The sequence below is a fragment of the Cydia pomonella genome, chromosome 27, assembly GCF_033807575.1.
Source record: "Cydia pomonella isolate Wapato2018A chromosome 27, ilCydPomo1, whole genome shotgun sequence".
NCBI lineage: Eukaryota > Metazoa > Arthropoda > Insecta > Lepidoptera > Tortricidae > Cydia > Cydia pomonella.
Window position 1 is genome coordinate 8,122,916 of NC_084729.1, and position 16,607 is coordinate 8,139,522.

The 16,607-nt window shown below is 36.8% G+C and overlaps 1 long non-coding RNA gene across 1 annotated transcript in view; it reads left to right on the forward strand.

Annotated features, from left to right (window-relative positions):
- The first annotated feature begins 866 nt into the window (after positions 1 to 866).
- The window catches only part of LOC133532714 (uncharacterized), a 39,968-nt gene continuing 24,227 nt past the window's right edge, over positions 867 to 16,607 (forward strand). Inside the window, exon 1 of the long non-coding RNA XR_009801742.1 lies at positions 867 to 1,353. This is a non-coding gene — a long non-coding RNA (uncharacterized LOC133532714). The remainder of the gene's footprint in view (positions 1,354 to 16,607) is intronic.

Here is a 16,607-nt window from a genome sequence, read left to right on the forward strand (position 1 = left end):
ACTTAAATACATAGAAAACACTCAGGAACAAATATCCATGCTCATCACACGAATAAATGCCCTTACCAGGATTTGAACCCGGGACCATCAGCTTCGTAGGCAGGGTCACTACCCACTAGGCCCCTTTAGGCGGGCCAGGGCAGATTCGTATTGAGACAGTTTCGTTTTTGGGCCCGAATCTGAGTAAGCCCGACTCTGTAGAGGCCAGATTCGCCATAGGTATCTTTCTGAACAAAACAATATCGACATACGACTTATGATATAGAAGTCACTTTCTTTTTAAAACAATTTCTGAGTAGGTCAGATTCGTATATGGTCCCGTGACATGACAGTAATACGTCTGATTGGTAATAAGTTGGGATCGGATTTATGCAGTTTCTTATCTCATCCGATTAGCAACGATTCGATTAAAATATTAAGCAGATTCTTTTAATGATGAATTCTGGAAATAACGCTTTCTTATTAGGACAGATTTTATGTATATTTAATTTCGAAAAGGCCAGGTACAATCAGCAGATATCTGAGATACTGGCCACTTTAAGATTAAATATGATAAAGTAATTAATAGATAGTTCTTAATGACAATGTCACAATGGTTATGTGATTTTCTGACCTACTCAGAATCCGGCATTATGAGAATCTGAAGAGCTAGGAATTTGAGATCTTAATAACCTGACATCTTAGGAACTTGGATAACTAATAAAATGCTCTATACATTATCGAACTTACTCAGAATCAGAATTAAATAGAAACTGGCAACATTAGAGTCATACTTACTCAGATTTTGGCCTAAAACTCAACTGGTTTAATACGAACCCGTCTTGCCCCGCCTAAAGGACTAGGCCAAACCGGTCGTCAAATTATTGTAAATAAATACTTGAATTATGTCAAGCTGTATATATGTCATACATTCAAAACTGAATAAATGTATCCACACTATCTAGATGTCAAATCATCAAATTTCCGCCCCCCCCGAAACAGAAAACACCTTGAATATATGTCAAAAGATCACCAGCCTTGGCAAATTAGTGTGCCCGTGAAAACGTAATCTTCCATCCCTTTCCACCCCCTCCCACCGTAGAACTACGTTATCGAGCCAGTTGCAACCCCGACTCGGACCGGGTAACGCGCGCTCGCGGCACACTCAAATATAAATATCATTGAATTTTAATTAAAAAACTATACATATACAATCTTGATTAATAAACAGTTATTTTTGTCGTATTTTAAACAATTTTTTACAAGTTTTTTCATTTAGTTTTACGTGATTTCTTTAAGAGTGGAAATTAAAGATGGCGTAACGCGATTTTTGGGATTTTTTGTTGTTTTTTCGTCTTCGTCAGCTGGTTTGAGGTAAGGATTAGAATAATATTGTCTGTGGTAATTAGAGAAAGTCGAAAGGTTGGTTTTGTGAGGTTATTAAGATTGGTAAGGAGTTATTTTGCTGAGCAGACTCCTTAGGGCGGAAGGAGGAAGTGCTGATGAAGGGAAATACGTTTTTGTTGGTTTTCCCGCTCTCGTTAACAGACTAATTTTTTTTATAAAATAGCGTTTTCATTTTATGAAAGGCTAGCGTATATTACGTGAACTATTATTTTAGTTTTTCAACTAATGATTTCCTCCTTATTATTATTCTTTTCGGTATTTTTGCAATATCAATATATTGTAAGAATACAATATGTCTAGCCGGTCGAACAATTTTGTCAATAGATAAAGGCGAGAATTTTAAATTATCTACGGATGCCCTTAGCGCTTACATTTTAAAATTTGCCGCTTTTTGTACTAATGAAAATGATTTGACATACTTTAGTATTTTATATTACTAAGGCAAACTTAATTCACGAAAGTCTTTCTTATCGAACAGTGCGAGTTTAAATGGATGGATTTCATCCCCCAGGGCAATGTTTGCTAGTTCACCAATTATTATTTTTATATTTTCAATTTATTTTATACTGCGTCAGTGGCAAACAAGCATACGGCCCGCCTGTTGGTAAGCAGTCTCCGTAGCCTATGTATGCCTGCACCTCCCTGAGTTACATGCGTTGTCGACCCTAACACTCCGAACCCTCGTTGAGCTCGGATGTCATATGGGTTTTTAAGACTTGAAATAATAAAAAATAAATAAAATAATCATTTATTCTGGTAAAAACCCTGCTTTTATAATTTTGTTTTCTTCTGCCAAACTCCTAGACAGTTTATTGGCAGAGGGAACTCCCTTAAATACAGATGGGTTAGCTTATTGCCTAGTTGATTAATAAGTAAGTACGGTACATCTTATAGCTTATTGTGGTGGTAATTTAATTTGTTTAATAGAAACGTTTTCAATTTACATTTAAACATCCTAAATGATTAATTTCCCTTATACTTAATATATATATACTTGAAATACCCGCTAAACCAGCGTTCTAAAATATCTGAATTTTTCACAAATCACTCTGTAAACATGTCTCACAAGGAATATCTTATGATATCGATACGGCTATTTGTTTAGAGACGACGTACCATGACTACGCCATTAAAAAAAAAAATCAAAAACTGGTTCGGCAAAAAAAAATGTATATATATTATATGTTTCTTTTGTATTGATCAGTCAGCTTATACCGTACCGCGTGCAGAAGAATTAAAGCACAAATTACATATATTTATATTAATACTCGTATAAACGAAAATATCGTCCATTTGTCTGTCATCTTTTCACAACATGACTACCGAAGTGGCTTTAATAAAATTTGGCATGAAAAAGCCCTGGAGATGGATAAATGCTACATTTTTATTAGAAATTTCTAATAGCAATCGAAATCCATGCGGATAGTTAATATTTAATAGTATCTATTAATAGTCAAAGCTATTTAAGTATACCTGTCGCGCGACTAAAAACACTTGAGGTTAAAAGCGTTAAATTAGTTTAATACTATCTCGGAGTTTCTCGAAGTTCGGAGGAAGCGCTGGTGGCCTAGCGGTAAGAGCGTGCGACTTGCAATCCGGAGGTCGCGGGTTCGTACCAATGAGTTTTTCGGAACTTATGTACGAAATGTTATTTCATATTTACCAGTCGCTTTTCGGTGAAGGTAAACATCGTGAGGAAACCGGACTAATCCCAACAAGGCCTAGTTTTACCCTCTGGATTGGAAGGACAGATGGCAGTCACCTTCGTTAAAACTAGTGCCTACGCCAAATCTTGGGATTAGTTGTCAAAGCGGACCCCAGGCTCCCTTGAGCCGTGGCAATATGCCGGGACAACGCTAGGAAGAAAGACTATCTCGGAGTTTTCAGAAAAAATAGTATCATTTACTTTCTTTTGAAAAATTAACAACTTTAAATCACAGCTTTTTGTAGTCTTATTTTAAGCTTGTTTCCATACTTTTGGTCTGTGGTGTAGTTATACTTAAAGTATTATGGCAAGTTGTAATAACACACTAAAGGCTACTTATACCAATCACTAACCCGGGGTTAACCGGTTCAACCTGGAGTTACCATGATTACCAGTATAATTTAACAATGGGTAAACGATTTAACCGGTTAACCCCGGGTTCGGGGGATCGTAGAAGTGGGGTTAACCGGTTAATCATAAAGTTACCGTGGTTACCAGTACAATTTAATACTGGGTTAACGGTTTAACTGGTAACCCCGTCTTAGTGGGATGCGGCAAGTGGTCCTTATACAAATCACTAATCCGGAGTTAACCGGTTAATCCTAAAGTTACCTTGTTTACCAGTACAATTTAACACTGAGTTAACGGTTTAACCGGTTAATTCCGGGTGAGTGACATGGTGCAAGTGGCCCTAAAAGGATAATATTATCAAAACTATGTTTGCTCTGTTCGTAAGGCGTACAGTAAATATGAGTACGTAATAACCGCAATTTCAGTTCGCATGGAAGGCTTCTATGAACCGGTAAAGACTCATGATTTATGTAACAGTTTTAAGTAAAGCGCGTAGACCGGGAGCCGACGCAAAAAGGTTGTTTCATATCGAGTACACAGAGTGATTTTGTTATGACTGACCATCTGAGGGGTGAATATGTAGGTATAACTGAAAAGACGACCTGTCTGGCTTAGTGGGTGCCCTGCCTATGAAGCCGATGGTCCCGGGTTCGAATCCCGGTAAGGGCACTAGGCTTAAATCGAGCAAGATATAAACCGTGATTACCTTTTATATTGTTGTTGTTGTTTTTTGTGTTGTTGTTGTGTTTTGTATTGTGGTTGTCCCGGTCGATTTAAGTCTAGTGAAACTAACCGTGAAACATTCAAAACCCACCAGACCGGTCGGTTATTAAGGGCCCTCTACACTCGTGCGCGAATCGAGGCGCGAAGCCGCGATCGCGAGTGTGGAGGGCCCTCGCGTCGATTTCACAGATTCTTCACGCCTTCGCGCCTTATTCCCCGTTTTTTGTCGGTATTTGGCCCGCGTCAAAGGAGACGCGAAGAGCGAACTTGCAAGACTCCACAATCGCGATCGCTTCGCGCCGCGATTCGCTCGCGAGTCGGTTAATCTGAAACTTCTATGGCGGCTACTAGATTATATTGGGTGCGAACTTGATCAACCAAAAATCAATTTGACAGTTCCCAGTTTGAATCAGTGCCTTGCCGCAAACTAAATCCGATCAGCTGACGCTTCGGCGCCATCTTGCCCCGAACCAAACTGCGAAATCGCCGTGAAGTTGTGCGAGTGTGGAGTCTAGGTCAACGTCGCGGTATGTTCGCTCCGCGAAGTCGCGCCGCGATTCACGCGCGTAGTCTGGAGGGGGCTTTAGATGAAATTAATTTTTTTAATCAGTCTCTCGTACTATAAGGGAGCAATGTGTACAAAAGTGGTTTAGTAATTCCTACATTTCCTACCATTACTGACTGGCTCTACGTAATCGGATATCAGTGTTCATGATTTAGGGCTTAGCTCTTTATCTGTACCGTCTATTTCCAGATAATCACATAATTTACAGACACACACACTCATTTTCACATTATTTATCTATATCTTAAACCTTTTGTGCTCTCCTTATAACTCACGATTGTTATGGATGCCTGAAATATATATTTTTATTTATAAATTGTATGTAGTAATTTGTGTAGTGTATAATGTATTGTATAGTTGTAGTTTATGTATTTTATTATTATTTTTGGCCTAATTGTTTTTCACATTTCCAATTATTATTTTTTTGTTTTGCAGCACCCGTACGCATATGTTCGCCGTTTCGCTATCTGAAGAGAATCGGTTTGGAAGAGATCGCTGCTTAGCGATAAGTTTGGTAACATGCGGACATGTTGCTACCTACACTGTTAGACTCCAATGAATTCTCTGTAACTCTTATTATATATTATTATAATTATAATCATTTTATTGTTTTGTTAGACGTTTCGTTATTGAACTACATTCTAAGCTAATTTTGCAACGACTTTGATAGCATAGAAAGCCGAAGTGTCATTATGATAGTCATATTCCAAGCTTTTATTTAACTTGCCCTGTTAGTATGTATATTTTTTTGTTAGTGTCAAATCATGGAAGCTAAATATGACCAATTTCCCGGTTTCCGATTGAGCTATAAATTTGCATACATATGTGAGTTGAGTAACAATGCAATATTATGGTACTGTTGAGCTGATCTGATGATGGAGACAGGAGGTGGCCATACTCGGTGGAAACTCTGTGATGACACAACGAAACCTAATTGTGTTTGGACTTTTTAGAATTGTCTCGATGAGTATTACGGCCCGATTCAAAGAATAATTAAGACACGTTTAAGATCTTGGAAAGATCTTTAAAAAATCAATAACTAAACGACGTGTCAAAATTGACGTTTATTTTGATTCCGCTGTGAATTATACGACATAAAAACGATATCTAAATGAGAACTTATCTAAAACCAGAACAGAAATTAGAGCGAGAAGATGTTTTACATACACTTGCACCATCGGGATGGTGCAAGATATCACAGAGTTAGCCGGTTAAACCGTTAACCCAGTGTCTAATTGTACTGGTAACCATGGTAACCACAGGTTTAACCGGTTAACCCCGGGTTGAGATGGTGCAAGTGGCGCTGAAGGTTTTATACATTCTGAATGGTTCAAACTGATACCAAGTTTTAAGTAAAAAGTTTGTCAGGAGTACCTATCTTAAACGCACTTGGAACTTGAGCGCTTATTTAGGTTTTCAAAAGGGGAAGGGTAAAAGTTAGCTTTTCTTCAAAAATAAAGTATCAATATGTCACTCTGGCGGAAGGGTGCTTAATTTAAGGGTCGGCGCTTGTTCAACTTTGTAAATATTATATTGTGAGGATATCCTAATGAATTGACTTCTTTACAAGCTGTCGATGTCGCGAACTTTTTTGGTGCTATTTTACAATAATTAGTACCTAGGCATACATAAATAACACATAGGCAGTACACATACTTGTTAGAACGTGATAGGCATGGTGACAAATGTTAAAGAAATAAATTTGTATTAATTTTTTTTATTTACTTGTAGGCCCGGGACTCGAACCGACTGAAAATTCCACATAATAACCACTTGCTTTTTATATTCCAGAAGTCGATACAGTTAATGTTAATGATAAATTTTCTCCAAGAAACTTTAGGTCTTACCAGGCGCGGATACAAGATTTGGCTTAGGGGGGGCCATTTTGAGAAAATCATATATTTTTGCACAGAAAATAAGGTAAAAAAAATTTTACTCAATTTAGTAATGTGAGAGCCAGGGTTTTAGGGGGGGCCATTGCCCCTATGGCCCCCCCCTTGTATCCGCGCCTGGGTCTTACAAAATATCTATAAAATCATATCAAATATATGATCACAAGAATAATTTTTGACAAGCAAATTGTAAAAATGTTTGAATAAAGTTTTATTTATTTTTTTTAAATAAAATTGTATTGTCAGGTTATTCGTATAAAGATACAACAAAATCTCGTTCAATCGTTCGCATTCTTATAAAAGTTCGGATTATTTTGTAAACCGGTTTTGAGCCTTGTTTTAACTAATTTTACACGAAAAAGCTGGCGCTGGCCTTATATTTGATATGATACGAAACTATCCTTTACGTAACCTGTACCGGACCCGGGTACGTCCTTAAACTACGTCCAAAAGAGAGGTATGGGCATTGTGAATGTCATCTCGCTTTGTGTGGTAGGGCACAGCCAGTGGATGTCATTCCAGATCTAGAGCAGAGCCCAACTGGGGAAGTACCTCCACCTTACAGAAAACAGCAGCCAAATAACACTAGATCCTACTCATAGTGTTGTGTTCCTGCGGGTGAGTAAGGTTGCCAGTGCTCAACGAGGGGGGCGGGTTTAGGGTCGGCAACGCGCATGTAACTCCTCTGGAGTTGCAGGCGTATATAGGCTACGGAGACTGCTTACCATCAGGCGGGCCGTATGCTTGTTTGCCACCGACGTAGTATTTTAAAAAAAAAAAAACTAACCAAGAACATCACAAATTGTTCACGAATTTTGCTGAATTGGTAAACCTGTAAATATCAAATTCATCTTTCGCGGGAGAGTACGAGCATGTACCATCTTATTATTTTAAATTGGTTCACATAACTCTTTGTTCTTCTCAATCGATTACCTACCGCATCACCTAAACCGGTTTTATTTAGATCTTCAATTATGTAAAATTGTTTCGTATGTAGAGTTCAAAATATTCTGGGTAACATGCTTTGTTGGTAGTAAAGTATGCCAATTCTGTTTTTACAATTGGATATGGTTTGTAGTCATGTCTCAAATAACCTCATTAATATTGCAGTTTATTGAAAATACGTACCGTAAAACTACCCAACTATAGTCCAATACAAACTATGGTCCCGAAGTTCAAAAGGAAATTAAGTATCTAAACCAATGTTCCTTTTGGTTTACTCCTAGTTTTACCTTCCATTTATAAACATACTTTGCCTTAGAACTACAAAAATATAGTAAAATACACACCTGAACGAGAAAAATTGAGTTTATTTGTGGACCATAGTTGGGAGCTTTGGACTATAGTTGGGTGGATTTACGGTACCTTAAATTTGCTGTTAGACATTTTAGACCAATAACAAAAATTAATTTATTTATTTTGTGAAAACTTGGTATTTGTGTGATGAACACAGATATTTTTCTTAAGTAATGGGTGTTTTCTATGTATATAAGTATGTATTTATCTATATACGTATGTATGTCGTCGACTAGTACCCATAGTACAAGCTTTGCTTCTAGGTCAATTTATGTAAGATTGTCTCTAAATATTTATTTATTTTTATGTATTTATTTCGTGGAAATTTGTTTTGATGTAAAATATAAAATAAAATAAATATTATAGATTTTTTAGCGATAAGACCGCCTGTTGTTTACCTATTCTTTATGTGTTGTATTATTTGTACTGTTTCTGTATTGAGGTGTGCAATAAAGTATATTTGTATTGTATTGTATTGTATAGATACAGCTATATTTTATTTTGTATTCTGTTGAGTTAGAATACTCAACCATATTTGTATTTTTACATTATTCAAGTACTATTTAGGTGTATATGATTGTTTTATTATGGACATTTTTAAATGAAATTTAATTTATATTATATTATATTTACTTATCTTATTTATTCAAATTGTAGAGACAGAATAGGCCTCAAGGTACCGAGGGTCAGTTTGCAATCTAAATAGATCACGAAGGTTGGCGTGATCGTGTATTTTCGACCTCAAATAGGATGAGGTTAAACAAACATCGGCTGAAAATGGGAACCCTTCTTTATGGGTTATCATGGGTAAAATAGGGTTCCTGGGAGCTGAAAGGTTGATTCAAGAAGCACCTTTTGCCCCTCTCAGTAGCATTGAAAGAGGCAAATGGTTTTGTAAATTTGGATAGTATACTTGTTTGTTGACTCGGATATTTCTCAAATTTCAAAATTTTCGCTAAAACTTTAATTCCAAATATGTACCCTAAATTCGCCATTCGCCATAACAAATATTATTATTTGTTTTATTTCACATTAAATTAAAATAAAAGAGTATTACTTTCATCCTCAGGCAACTATTATTTTTCATAATACTTGGAATAATTGTTTTTTAGGGTTTCATACCCAAAGGACCCTATTACTAAGACCCCGCTGTCCGTCCATCTGTCTGTCCGTCTGTCACCAGGCGGTCACAGTCACTCATGAACCGTGATAGCTAGACAGTTGAAATTTTCACAGTTATGTATTTCTGTTGCCGCTATAACAACAAATACTAAAAAGTACGGAACCCTCGAAGGGCGAGTCCAACTATATGGTTTATATACGTATAAACCTGAAATGGAAAAATAGTAAAAACAAAGATATATAACTCCGTGTATGATAAATAAAGTCCAACCCCCTTATTCATAAACGTGTACTAAAGTTACAATGCCGCTGATCATCGTTTGTCCCTTTCCGACGTATTGGTATGATGGAAAGGGACAAATGATGATTAGCGGCATCGTAACTTTAGTACACGTTTATGAATAAGGGGGTAAGTGTATAAATGTGCCAAAAATTAAGAGAAAAACATGCTTGAATAGATGGCGATAAACCTTTGCCCTATAAGGTAGAAGTACTAGTGCTCGACGCTGCACTAGTACTCGACATGGGCACTTTATGTCAAAGTGACAAGGATTAAGTTCGAATACCGTAAAACCACCCAACTATAGTCCAAAGCTCCCAACTATGGTCCAAAAATAAACTCAATTTTTCTCGTTCAGGTGTGTATTTTACTATATTTTTGTAGTTCTAAGGCAAAGTATGTTTATAAATGGAAGGTAAAACTAGGAGTAAACCAAAAGAAACATTGGTGTAGATACTTAATTTCCTTTTGAACTTGTGGACCATAGTTGCAGTATTGGACTAGAGTTGGGTAGTTTTACGGTACAGAAAAATCTTCGTTGTTCAAATTTAACCTATATTTCCATGAAATAAAGTGCCCATGTCGGTGACTAGTGCAGCGTCGAGCACTAGTATTTCTACCTTACTCGAGTAGGTGGCGAAACCGTTTGATATTTAACACATATTATCATATCAAACACATATGTGACATTATCTAGGAAAAGGGACCTTATTGTCGATGGCACTACGCCACGCCAGTTACGCCGCACTGCGTAACCCTACCCTGCGCTGCAAGCATAGCTTATAGGGCATCTGAGCGCTTGCGCCATCGACCCTGAGCATTGGGAGGAGCTTGCTGGAAGGAGGTCTTCTTGGCGTTCTACCATTCATAACGGTGTCAAAACATTCGAAGATAACCGCCTCACTAGCCTAGACATGAAACGCCAGTTACGGAAAGAGAGACCTAAGCCCTCCTACGTGTACACGTTCAACGCAGCTGGCCAACTTTATTGTCACGCGTGCAATAGAGTATTTAAGAGCAAGTTCGGCCTGGCCAGCCACATTAGGGCTCATGCTAGACAACGTCCATAATGTGTTTATTTGGGGTCGCCGTCATCGAAAACGATGAGGAGGACTATATATATATATATACTGCGTAGCGCGGCGTTGTTTATAATATGGGACTATCGTTGATAATGGCGTAAGCGCCACCGACAATAAGGTCCCTTTTCCTCCTTATGAATAATATGTAGTCGCGTTTATGTGGCGCTATGCCGTCTTTAATGTAACTTACAAGCACAAATGTTGTATCTCACATTTTTTTTTAATTATATTTATATTAATACAACCCGGCAGCTTGAACATGTCATGCTCGCTTAAAAGTCTTTACTTACGGTGGCGTCGTTGATCGGGTCGCCACTTTCCCGAATGAAGGTTGAGGGAGGCGATGGCTGAGATACACGTCATACTCGTGAACGGGTGCTGTTTGTGGAGACCGGTCTGTTTAAGCTTACACGGGGTACAGGTTATGTTAAAGTATGTAACTTTACTTTTGAGTGACATTAACGTGAGACACTTCATTCGGTTCTTGTCTGTTTTAATTTTTTTGTCTTTTAATTATTTATATAAGAATTCAAGCCTTGGCGACCCTCTACATCTCTAAGGATAATTTAATATATATTTTTATATTTTATCTCTGACACTTAGAGACTTATACATCTCTAAAGAATTTTAGTATTTTATGGTTTTATTTTTTTATCATAGTTTTTTTTTGTGTAATTTGACATTTAGAGACAGTATACATCTCTAATAAAGTATTTATTATTTCATAGATTCGATATTTGTAATTGTTTTTTTTTAATTTATTGTTTGTAAAAATGGACATGTAAAAGTGCCCCTGTGGCCTATTTGCTGAATAAATGTTTGATATTTGATATTTCATAGATAATGTTACATATAAGTGAAAGAACATGGTTTAAATAGCCATATGGCATTCTAAGAGTTTTAATCCTGTGTCGAAATCGCCTCTATACACAATTCTCTTTTGTAAAAAGGCACGCAAGGAACGCGGTGTTGTACAGAATTTGTTCGTCTTGAATATTTACTAGTCTCTGGTAATATGTTTCCAGTTCTACGAACACGGAACCCTAAGACAACCTGGAAAATTATTATAAAACCCAGGGAAAGCGTCCAGTGTTGCTTAAAGAAAACGCCACAACCTCGCCTGCTTAAAGGATATAATTCAAAATTAAATAGCATTTAATATAAATGGCACCGTGGGATAATTACGTCTTTTACCACCTGTTATTAGGTGCCATTAAATATACATTAAAGCCCTTTCGTATCTTATAAAAAGGGTAGGAAATTTTAATATTAAGAGCGAGGTGGGTTAACGTGAAAATGGTTAGGCTTTGTGATTTGCCTATTTTTAAACCATTTTCAGGCAGCAGTTTTTTAATAATAAGATTTTGGCAAAAATTTCATTTTTTTTACAAGCTTTTATCACTGACTGTCCTTTTTTCCATAGGCAACGAATACTCATCGAGACACTTCAAAAAACCCCAAACACAATAGTTGCGTTATTTTATCACAGTGTTCCTATGTCCAACCTCAACACAAGCCTTATTGAGCTTACTGTGGGACTTAGTCAATTTGTGTAATAATGTCCTATAATATTTATTTATTATTATTATTATTTAATGTACGAAATTCTTTGTGTTTAGCGGCCTTATAATTTTAGAGTGTACCAGACTTAACGTTAGGCCAGCCCGTTCTTTTTTTGTTCAATTATCAAATATCAAACATTTATTCAGCAAATAGGCCACAGGGGCACTTTTACATGTCCATTTTTACAAACAATAAATTAAAAAAAAAAAACAATTACAAATATCGAATCTATGAAATAATAAATACTTTATTAGAGATGTATACTGTCTCTAAATGTCAAATTACACAAAAAAAAAAACTATGATAAAAAAATAAAACCATAAAATACTAAAATTATTTAGAGATGTATAAGTCTCTAAGTGTCAGAGATAAAATATAAAAATATATATTAAATTATCCTTAGAGATGTAGAGGGTCGCCAAGGCTTGAATTCTTATATAAATAATTAAAAGACAAAAAAATTAAAACAGACAAGAACCGAATGAAGTGTCTCACGTTAATGTACGGATGTGTTCACGGAGTGGGCGAATGCATTTACGCACCGTGGGCCGGCGTCCGACACTTCGTTTTTCTATGACGGGTGATCGGTGATCACGTGATGTTTTCTGTACAAAATGAAGTGTTGGATACCGGCTCGGCCCCAGCGGCGGCATCATGGTTCTATTTTTATCACTTGTCACTATGCCCGTCACTTTCGCACTTACATACTTGTTAGAACGGGACAGGTATGGTGACAAATGATAAAGAGCCGACCATCTTAGCCATACAGAACGGTCTAATCTGAGTTGTCCTTAATACGGGGCAGGCGACAGTCCGAAGGGCATTCTCATGAAACCGCGAATGCCTAGAAACATGACAATATAGGAATTTATAAAACGTGTTTTCTTATTAAACTTTTACTTTCAGATGAAAGCCCTTTGTGGGGAAAATGAAAATTGTTCGGTAAACAAATTTGAGGGCGCACTCACAAGTGTTAAAGCGGGTACATCTTAAGATTATTAAATTATTAAATAAATGAATTAATTTATAAATGCATGTGGAGAATGGGTTACATATTAAGCTAAAATTGTTACACCAAACTCTACCTTTTCAGGCGTACATACATTTCAGGACGACACACAAAATATCTTTATATAATATCGATTTAAAATAATTAAATAAAAATCTATAAGTAACATAAATAAATAAAATTAAAGTTGTTTTTCTCTTTAATTCTGCCACGACCAAACGCCAAAACGGATTCTTCTTTTTCCATAAAGTCAATATCCAGGGAGGAAAAAGGGGACTACGTTTGTACGGAGAATCGGTCGTCCATTATCCTTCCCTTAAATCCCCTTAAAGTTGGTGAAAAACAATTGATTAAATACAGGCAGACAATCGGATACTCTTAAATGTAATATAAATTAACTTAAAAGCCGCGCTCAAGAAATAACGTAGCTCCGTAGCGGCGCTACGGCGTAGCCGTGCTACGGTTTTGCTACGTGGCTGGAATACAGGGTGCCGGTTAAATGTGTCCCGTCTTTGAAGCGGGTACGGAATATCTGTAATACGGCTTAAGGAAGTCTCGTGCTGGCGCAGTTACGGTCCGATTCGAAGAATGTTTAAGACACGTTTAAGATCTTGGTAAGATCTTTAAAAGATCGATAAGTAAACGACATGTCTAACGGCCCGATTCAAAGAATGATTAAAACACGTTAAAGATCTTTAAAAGATCGATACCTAAACAACATGTCAAAATTGACGTTTATGTCGATTCCGCTGTGATCCCAGTAAGATCTATCTACGATATTTCTAACGTCAAAGTGACATTGGTTGCCCGAATCGAGCTGCTTCTGTCAATTATTCGACATACAAAGGATATCTAAATGAGAACTTATCTAAACTCCACACACACACACACACACTCACACCACACACACATACACATGCACATACCTGATCCACACCACCACGACTTTAACACATACTTACACATATCTGCATTAGTTGGCTTTAATTAGTTACAATCTTTGTCATTTACCTTTTTTCCAGTCTACGGATTTCTATTGCTGATACCATTGTTACCAAATCAAGGAGGAATCGCTGACTCCCGAGTCACAGGCTTAGACCTAGTTCGGGAGGCAGAGGCTCAACCCCACTACCTAAATGTGTTACAAACCTAATACACCTGTCTTACCTACAAAATTTTACAATATGAATTGTAATGTAAGGTTTAAAGCAATAAAGATTTTATTTATTTATTTATTTATAAACTTATCGTTATTGTATGTCTTTCTTCGAATCGGGCCGTTAGAATGCGTGAGGTTTTGTTGGCACGAGAATACAGGTCATTTTAATAAATGTGACAGGTGAATTAAAAATATCTTCTTCCTCGCGTTGTCCCGTCATTTTTGCCGCGGCTCATGGGAGATTCTTCGGTCCAGTGTTGTCACATCTACCAACTTTTTGGTAGATCTACCTGTTTTGCCCGCGTTCTACCTATCTACCTCTCTCCCCTGAAATCTACCTATTTTTCAAAATGGTACAATTGTTAGCAATTCTCAATACATTGTGACGGAACATTACTTAATTTCTACCGAATTTAGATTCGATTTAGTGAAAAGTTGCCAAAGAAACAGATTATACAATAAGGTTCATTACCTACAAACAATGGAAAACGCGTGTACTAACATCACAATATTAAAAACTAATAAATAATTTGAAACATTTTATACACATTTTTAGTCATAAAAATGTACTTGCTATTGATTGATACATCTACCTGTTTTTCATTTTAAAACCACCCATTTCTATCTATTATTGTGCCCTGTTCTACAACTTCGGCAAAATTCAATTATACGACATACAAACGATATCTAAATGAGAACTTATCTAAACTTATGGGTTTTGTTGGCACGAGAATACAGGTCATTTTAATAATTGTGACAGGTGAATTAAAAATATCTTCTTCCTCGCGTTGTCCCGGCATTTTTCCGCGGCTCATGGGAGCCAGGGGTCAGCTTGGCAACTAATTGGGGGACGGCACTAGTTTTTACGAAAGCCACTGCTATCTGGCCTTCCAACCCAGAGGGTAAACTAGGCTTTATTCCTCACGATGTTTTCCTTCACCGAAAAGCGACTGGAATGTATCTTGTGGAATTAAAAAAAAAATATATATATATATATATATATATATATATATATATATATATATATATATATATTTACAAATGACGTATAGGTAAATCAAAAGCGCTGGTGGCTTAGCGGTAAGAGCGTGCGACTAGCAATCCGGAGGTCGCGGGTTCAAACCCCAGCTCGTACCAATGAGTTTTTCGGAACTTATGTACGAAATATCTTATGAGTAGCTTTTCGGTGAAGGAAACCGGACTAATCCCAATAAGGCCTAGTTTACTCTCTGGGTTGAAACGTCAGATGACAGTCGCTTTCGTAAGAAAAACTAGCACCCGGCGGTGGACTCTATTGCCTTAGTAATAAGGGTGGTGACATTTGGTCTAAAATACAAATATCTCAGTTCTGCAATGGAATTCCGCTTGGTGTCCATATAACGAAATGAAGTTCATAGAAATACCTATCTAATGACCTTATTCTCAACTCTGTTTCTGACCTAATTTTGCTCAAGGTCCTTTACAACTTGTTATAACAATCAGAATACAATACAATAGAAAAGAAAAGAAAGAAGAAAGAATACGACACCAGTGGCCAGCAGCAGTGGGACGTAGTTTGGTAACTATATTTATATTATTATGTATTAGAATGAGATTGTCAATGTAGATTATGTTGATAAATGTCAATATTTATTTCAGTACGATGTCTTACATCAAAAATCCATTAAATTAATGGAATAAAATATGAATACTTTTAAGAACATTACCGAAAATCAATCAATTAAAGTGTGACACCATCGTTATAAGCACTGTCTGTATCACTAGGTACAAATACTAGTATATTGTGGTACAAGTGTGTTAAGTTGGTCATTACACACGAGGTGATATTGTGCGCGTGCAAGCGAGCGCGCAATATGAAATGACCATAGCACATGCGTTTCATACGACGTTTTTCAACACGCTTGCGAGGAAAAAATAAACTTTCATATTAATCAAATTTTAATTGTTAAATCGGTTAGTATGCAGACCTGCATCTGTCATACTGCCTGGCGAGGGGTGGCGGGGCGCCGGCTCCCGCCAGTCCACGTTGTAAAATCTACTCGACCAATTTAAGAAGGCTCCGTTTCCATACATATTATTAGCAATCAGTTACGTTCTTAACTCAGTAGGATAATATAATGCACGAAAAAGCACGAGTGTTATAATATACTGAATAAAAAAGCGGCCAAGTGCGAGTCGGACTCGCGCATGAAGGGTTCCGTACCATTTAAGACGTATTAAAAAAAAATCTACTTGCTAGATCTTGTTCAACATTTTACCACTTTGGACACACATTTTACCACTTTGGAACTGTCTCTCGCGCAAACTATTCAGTTTAGAAAAAAATGATGTTAGGAACCTAAATATCATTTTTGAAGACCTATCCATAGATACCCCACACGTATGGGTTTGATGAAAAAATTTTTTTTTTAATTTATTGACGTATTAAAAAAAAACTATTCACTAGATCTCGTTCAAACCAATTTTCGGTGGAA